Source organism: Dermochelys coriacea, chromosome 8 (assembly GCF_009764565.3).
Source record: "Dermochelys coriacea isolate rDerCor1 chromosome 8, rDerCor1.pri.v4, whole genome shotgun sequence".
Taxonomy (NCBI): domain Eukaryota; kingdom Metazoa; phylum Chordata; order Testudines; family Dermochelyidae; genus Dermochelys; species Dermochelys coriacea.
The window spans coordinates 18145477-18153608 of record NC_050075.1 but is presented as its reverse complement, the minus strand read 5'-3'; the positions used below and the strand labels follow the sequence as shown (position 1 = coordinate 18153608).

General features: G+C 43.2%; 1 protein-coding gene across 2 annotated transcripts in view; it reads left to right on the top strand.

Moving 5' to 3' along the window:
* The window catches only part of GRXCR2 (glutaredoxin and cysteine rich domain containing 2), a 32602-nt gene continuing 24470 nt past the window's right edge, over positions 1-8132 (top strand). The window contains exons 1-2 of one of the 2 annotated variants that reach the window (XM_043520107.1): positions 1-138; positions 3201-3378. The gene's annotated coding sequence lies outside the window, so the exon portion shown is untranslated. The remainder of the gene's footprint in view (positions 139-3200; positions 3379-8132) is intronic. The other variant, XM_038412535.2, reaches the window with a different exon arrangement.

The window sequence follows — 8132 nt, the reverse complement described above, 5'->3', positions numbered from 1 at the left end:
CAATGCTGTTGGGATGTCATGCCTCTGTCTACCCCACTGGGGTGCTGTAAAGATGAACAACAACACCCCAAAATGTCCTTAACCAGTCTTGTGTGAAGTCTTTTCCTGAAGAACCCTGCAAGATTTCTGCACATCCTTGTGAGTATGTTCCATAACATAGGAATAGGTACACTGCTTCAGAGCTGAGGTTCCATCTTTCTAGTATCCCACCACTAACAGTAGCCAGCACCAGATGCATCACAGGAGGTGCAAAAAACCCATCTTGCACTAAATAAGTGTGGGATAATCTGCCATCCTGTTAAGGATTAGGATGAGACTAGGCATTGGAGTTTGTGTTTAAACCCTGAAGCATGAGGTTTAATATCTCTCTTCCAAAATTCATCAGCATTAATTATTGTAACTGGATATTATTGTTATCCATATAAATATCCAGTCCTTTTTTGCATCTTGCTGAGTTTTAGACTTCAATGACATCTTGTAGCAGTGAGTTCCACAGTTTATTCACACATTGTGTGAAAAATACATATCCTCCTAAGGATTTTGAATTTGCCACCTTTTTATTGACTGTCCCCATGTTTTGATGTTATGAGACAATATCTCACATAATAAACCTTGTGTGCAGTGTTGTTGTAGCCAGATTGGTGGGTGAAGTAATACCTTTTATTCGACCAATTTGTCTCTCTCACCAATAGAAGTTGGTCCAGTAAAAGATCATAATACTTGGCACTTAAAATATATTGATGGATATCATCATCCCATTTTACAGAATGGCAAAACAGGCTGCGTGACTTTTCAGTCAGCAGTAGAATCAGGAATAGAACCTAGATCAGCTGACCTCCCTCTGTGTTCAGCTTTGCCTCATTGGCAGTTTTACATATCATAATGTATATTCATTCCTATATATTAAAAACAAAAATTCCATTCAATCTTCATGTGCTTGTGTAAGCAGAGTTAAAAGAACATGGAGAGATCGTATAAAATGTGAAATTCCATTTGGTGTATGTACACCTGCATGCGCAGTGTCAATGGAACACTGGGAGATGATTAGTGAAAATCCTGCTATTGTAAAACAACAATCAGTGCACACAGGCAAAGCGTTTGTATTTATTTGTTTATTTTTTAAGCCTTTGTACGTTGCCAAATCAAAACAGATTTTCTCAGGACCACATCCCACTGAGTTCTACAGATACAGAGACTATGTCCCTGTGTCCACAGATAGGTATTTCAAATCTATTTAACCTCATATTTCAATGTTCTACTGAAACTACAGAGACACTACAATTTCGTCTTTTTCTTTTCTTATTTTTAAGTTGCAAACATTTAAAAAAAAACCAAACAACCCCAAACTGTACTGCCCACTCTTTGTCCTCAATGAGTAAAAAAGGGCACAGGCATCAAACTGCCCCCAAAAATTCACTCTCCACCTGAGCATAAATGTGGATGATTTCCATCCCAAATGGAAATGTCTGAGAAAGATATGGAAAGGAAATGCTTGAGCATTAACTTAGAGGAGTCTCTCTGTGCTCTGCCTGTAATGATGACAATGCTTGCCAAGCGGCTTGAAAAGGTAAAGTGAGCCTCCACCTATGCTACCCTGTCCCTCTTGTGCAGTGACTGGCCACAGTTGCAATCCCCAGACCCTCCCGAGCACAGGAACTTCTTCTTGCTTGTGCCCTCTGGGCTAGCAGCCAACCCAAAGAGCTGGCGATACAGAGCTTGCTTGCTGATTAGGGGAACGTATGTTGCACTCCCTGCATAAACATGAGTTCCAGAATACCTCTGCATAGCCCGCAACACAGGGCTGTAACGAAGGGAGCTATGTATGGGTGGTGTCACATATTAAAAGTGTATGTGTCAGAAAGAGGTGGGTGGTGATGGGGGGGAGAGCTGGCAGAGGTCATGTGCATGACAGCGTTTCACTTGGGAATATAGAAAAAGCCTGCTGTTACGTTGTGTATTGTAAATGGATGTCACACTCCTCCTCCTCTGGGGAAATCATAGAACTCTGGCTCTTCTTTTAGCTTGTGGATGGCAGGGAGTGGGGGTGCTACTTCCAAGCTGCTACAAATTATAGATATAACAACTTGTCCTCCTACCCACTCACAAACACAGCACACAGACCTGCTATTGTTGTTGTCTCTGAAGGCTGGCAAGCAACCGAAGATCCTACTTGTGTTTCCAAAGTTCAGAACTAATACCTAGGCTAAGAAGGCTGGGGGTGAGTTGTCTGTGTTAGTAGCCGTCTCACACTTGTGGAAGCTGTAATTTGGGTGAGCCCACTCTGTGCTTCTGGTAGGACAATGTGTCATGTTGGTCTGAAATGTGGCCAGTGCAACCAACTGTACATAGCTGCTGTATTCTGGCAATGGATACGGGACATACAGCATAGGCTATAAAACATGCATGTCTAGTACATGCATTACATTTGCTATAATAACAGAACAGGACAACATGAAACCACAGTAATGGACACACTAGAGGAACCTGGACAGAAGAGAACAGAAACTCCCAAATCCCACAAATCTTCCAAATCAAAAAAACAATATTTCATAGTTTATTGTCAGGTTTCAGAGTAGCAGCCGTGTTAGTCTGTATTCGCAAAAAGAAAAGGAGTACTTGTGGCACCTTAGAGACTAACAAATTTATTAGAGCATAAGCTTTCGTGAGCTACAGCTCACTTCATCGGATGCATTTGATGTAATGCATCCGATGAAGTGAGCTGTAGCTCACGAAAGCTTATGCTCTAATAAATTTGTTAGTCTCTAAGGTGCCACAAGTACTCCTTTTCTTTTTATAGTTTATTGTATATCATAATTCTTGCAGCCAAACACAAAACTGTCTGCCTGTGTAATTGTGGTGGCTTCAGTCCAGAACTGGGGAAACAGTAACAAAAACTGTTAGCAAAAATGTTGGCTTCATCCCCCCCACCCCTTGATAGAGTGTGAACCTTTCTGCTAGCGAAGTTCTGTTCCTGTGAATGTTCATAGAAAGAAAATTTTGTTTCTGCAGCTGCGATTAGTCACAGATTAATTGAGGCCCAATCATACAAAGCACAAGCATATGTGTAACTTTGCTCATGTGATAGTTCCACTGAAGTCAAAATTGGACTCCAGGGGGACTTAAGTGGCACAGGGATCTTGGGTAAGCTCCTCACAGTGGTGCATTTTTCCTTAAGAGTGCATTGTCTTTCTGTTGTAAAGCTAAACACAAAGAAAAGAAGGTTCGGAAATATTTCCACTTTGCAATGTCAAGTCTTGAGACCACTCTTTGATGACAAGGGTTCGGTGACTTGGATCTCTCTATTGGTGACTTCTTCAGAATAAGGCATAGTTGGAGAAATCAGCACTTGGCCATGTTCTTTAATATAAGGAGATACATGTATGTATTCACTTTAGATTTAATAAAAATGGTTATGCAGCATGTTAAGTGGATCTGGTCAGGAATCAGATTTTTCATCTTGTGGGAAATTCCATGATTGCCAAATTTTTTGTGGTCCAAAACGAAACTAAAACATTACAAAATTTCCTGTGAAACAAAATTCCAAAACCCCATTTTTGATCATTTTGATTGAAATGTTTCATTTTGATTAAAACCCAATTAGTTCCAATTTTGATATTTTAAAAACTTTAATATTTTTAATTAAATAAATTGGTTTTGGAACAAAAAAAATCAAAATTATCAAAATGCTTGACTTCATTTTTTTTTCAAAATTGACAAATTTTTATCAAAATAGAATCTTTTAAAAAATGTCAATTTCAATGAAAATTGAATCTGTTTTGACAAAAAAATTGACCAGTCTTAATATTAAACATATATCAACTGATTCATATATATATATGAATCAGAGTCTTAGCTGCAGCTAGATGACAGGTGTGTGTGTGTGTGTGTGTGTGTGTGTTATTAAAGCCTTTTTGAACCTCAATACATATTTAATAATCAAGTATTGTATTTTACACATAATAATAATTAATAATTAATCTTTTCAATCTGTCTTCAGTGGACATTTGGGAATGTAATGTAAACCATAAGAAGGTCAGTTCAGAATAGGCTGGCATCTGTCCAGAGGGGAGTGCATTATTTTAAAATGAAATGTAAATAATACTCCCTTGAGAGAGCATGTTGGAGATTGTTAAAGTGGAATGAAAATAGGATATTGTGCAGCCAAGATGGGCAGAGGTGATCTTGATTTTCTTCTGGATATTTTAAATAACATGTATATACTGGAACAAATCCATAGTCAGTGGCTCTCTGTTGCTTCAGAATTGCCACATGCTGCATAGCTTGGCTTCTTGGGACTTTGACAGCAGCAGAGCAGAACTCAAAAGCAAATAAAAAGAACACCAAATTTATTATTTTTTAAATATCATGACTTTTAAGCCAATCTCTTGATTTTTTTTGGGGGGGGGGAACCTGACTCTCAATGTTTGAACTCTTGGGGTTGGCAATGCTGAGTCTCCATTAGTTGTTAACAGTAGAGGGCCTATGTCACTCATTTGAGCAGGTCTCACTCCATCTGGTAGAGGGCAACGTGGACACCCCCATTCACATTTAATTTGTATTTAATTTGGCAAAAGAAAGGCTAGTGGTGCAGGTCACATGGCTGAGAGCATTGCTGGTGTAGCACTGGGTCCTGCTCTGTGTGTTAGGTCCTCAATGCAGCAGCTGAAGCTCCTGCTCCTCACTATGCCAGAGACTGGGAAGTGGGACAGAAAGACAGACTTGAAGGTCACCAGCAAGGAGGGGTAAGGAGTGGGAATTGGGATGATGGAGGCAGGGGCTCCTGGGAGGGGATGGTAGGGAAGCTCTCTTGAGAGAGGGAATAGGTGTAGATGCTAATGGGCCAGGATGATGGTGTGGACATTGAGAGGGGGAAGAACCCTAGGAGCAGATAAGCCTAGGTCAGGCTCCTACTTCAGTGCCAGATGTTTTCTTTCTCTTTCTACTTTTTGGCTTCTTTCTTTCCCCCACTTATGGAAAAGAGCCCTGCCTTCAATAGCATTCTTTTTTGTCCCCTTTTAAGATAAATAAAACAATAATATAAGTTGTTGGCCATTCTTCCTTCATTCCCTGAGAAAGCAAGTTCTGACCAGGCCCTGGAGATGACGAGCATGACCAGCTGACTTTGTTTCTTTGATTGTATCATTTCTTAATTATTTTTGAGGGGTTTGTTTGGACAAACCTTAAAAATCCCCCTCACCAGCAGGGAAATTTACCTGCAGGAAAAAGAAGAAGGAAAAAAAAAAGCAACTGATTTTGTTCAAAACATTTCTGGAGAAATTACTGCAGGCAGCCCATCACAAGCTCATCATCAGCACCCCCACTACAAAAATTGTTTCAGTATCCCTGCTTAGTAGGATTGCCAGGTGTCCGGTTTTTGATCAGAACACCTGGTCGAAAAGGGACTCTGGTGGCTCTAGTCAGCACCGCTGAATGGGCCGTTAAAAGTCCAGTTGACATGGGGTTGGCAGGCTCCCTATGGGGCTCTGTGCATCTTCTGGAAGCGGTGACATGTCCCTCGGCTCCTAAACAGAGGGATGACCATGGGGGTTCTGTGTACTGCCCCTGCCCTAAATGCTGGCTCTGCAGCTTCCATTGGCTGGGAACCACAGGGCACAGACCCTCCTGGCCGTGCCTCTGCCTAGGAGCTGAGGATCATGTTGCCACTTGTGGGGAGGCACCTGAGGTGAGCGCCACCTGGAGCCCACACCCCAAAACTCCAGCACCCCAACCCCCAACCCCAGCCCTGGGTCCCCTCCCACACCCAAATTCTCTCCTGGAGCCTGCCCCCTCCCATGACCCAACTCCCTGCCCCGAGCCCCATCCTGCACCCAAACTCCTTTCCAGAGCCTGCACCCTGCACCTCCTCCAGTGCCCCAACCCCATGCCCCAGCCTTGAGCACCTTCCTGTGCCCCAAACCCTTCATTTCTGGCACCACCCTGGAGCCCGCACACCAAGCTCAGAGCTTGTACCCCCTCCAACACTCCAACCCCCTGCCTCAGCCTGGAGCCCCCTTCCATACTCTGAACCCTTCAGCCCCAGCCTGGAGCCTCCTCCTGCACTCCATAGCCCTCGGCCCCAGCCCAACCCAGAGCCTACACCCCCAGCCCAGAGCCAAAACCTCCTCCCACATTCCAATCCCCTGCCTCAACCCAGAGCTCCCCCCATGCTCCAAACCCCTCGGCCCCACCCCCCCAGCCTGGAGCCCCCTCCTACTCCTCAAACCCCTCATCCCGGGTCCCACCCTAGAGCCTGCACCCCCACCTGATGTCTTCACCCTCACCCCCTCCTGCACTTCCACCCCCTGCCCCAACCTGGTGAAAATGAGCGAGTGAGTGAGGGTGGGGAAGAGCGAGCAACAGAGGGAGGGGGGATGGAGTGAGTGGGGGCAGAGCCTCGGAGAAAGGGCGGGGCAGGGGCTGGGGCTTGGGGAAGAGGCAGAGAAGAGGCGGGTCAAGTGTGTTCGGTTTTGTGCAATTAGAAAGATGGCAACCCTACTGCTCACATACTTCTGAGGATCTGGGTCACAATTCATTCTCCCATCCCTAAAAGTCTTGTTGCAGTCAAGGAGGGGATTGGCTGTGATTTAAATTAAAATGTAGAGAGACCAGCTCATGAGGTTTTGTCATTGTTGAACCTAAACCCTGAAATCTCTCTGTCATTTGGCCTCACACCTAGGCTGTAAACCCAGTCTAAACTCAATTCACTGCAAAAATCTCTGGTTTAATCCACAACTGCCTACCTCACATTTCTTACACTATACTGCAGCCATTGCTGCTCTGTGCATGGGGTGATCAGATGTCCCAATTTTATAGGGACAGTTCCAATATTCGGGGCTTTTTCTTATATAGGTGCCTATTATCCTCCACCCCCAGTCCAGTTTTCAGCTGTGTTGTGAGCTTTAATCAGATGTCATCTTCAGAACTGCAGCACCTTTGGCAGTCCTGGGGATGGGTTGTACTAATTGCACTAATACCCAAAACTTGGTATAGGAAGCAGAGGTGCGAGGGCTTGTTAGTTTTTTTTTCTTGCCAGCCTCTTCCTTTTCCTACCAGTTAAGGCCCCATCTCTTTCTCTGTTTTCTGCCTCCTGTCATTTTTTTCCCTTTGTGCACTGAAGAATTACAAATATCCCTCTGGAATTGCCTAGCAAAGCCTTAACCTATAAAGATAACCTTTATTAAGAAAAGAACAGGTTTGCAAGAAGCAACAAACACGAGCAGCTGTCTAACCAGCTCCTGCAAGCTGGTCTCAGCTCTCCTCAGCAATTGTTTGCACAGGTCTGACCACAGACTTCAGTTACCTAATTAAACACAGATGCAAATAAGAGCATTATTTGCAACAATATATCACTGTTTATGGTTCCCAGGTGTTTCTAGCCAACAGGAGCCAACAATTCTTATATTAATGGCCAAGGCTTCTATCTAAAATGGAAGATTGGTCACTGAAGGAAGCATGTTTTTAAAAGTTGACTAATTGGAAAACTACAGTTCCTGACTACATGGTGGAAAAGCTCTGAGTGGGAAGGTTGTAATGGGGTAAAGCCCCCTAACTCAGCACTGGGGTACAGTTTATAGTATAATGGGAGTTAAACTAACTCATATGTATCCTTATTCCACTGCATTAAGAGACCAGAGACTCAGCAATCTGTTCCTAAGTGTTTCTTTTAACCTGTTACTGTTATTTAGAGTGACAGAGTCTGAGTTCACAAAAAGAACAGGAGGACTTGTGGCACCTTAGAGACTAACCAATTTATTTGAGCATAAGCTTTCGTGAGCTACAGCTCACTTCATCGGATGCATCGGATGCTGTAGCTCACGAAAGCTTATGCTCAAATAAATTGGTTAGTCTCTAAGGTGCCACAAGTACTCCTTTTCTTTTTGCAGATACAGACTAACACAGCTGCTACTCTGAAACCAATCTGAGTTCAGTTTTCCAACAGTTAATCCTTACAATTTAGGGAGACTTGGAGAATTAGATACAAATGATCTCATATCAGTCTAATAAATAAAGATGGAATAGAGACCGAGAGAGATGTTCACATGGTTGAAAAATATACTGTATTTGGCAAAATTGTAACATTGTTTCCCTGACAGGCATAGACAGGTTACATTTTCTGGACATCATGTTATAAT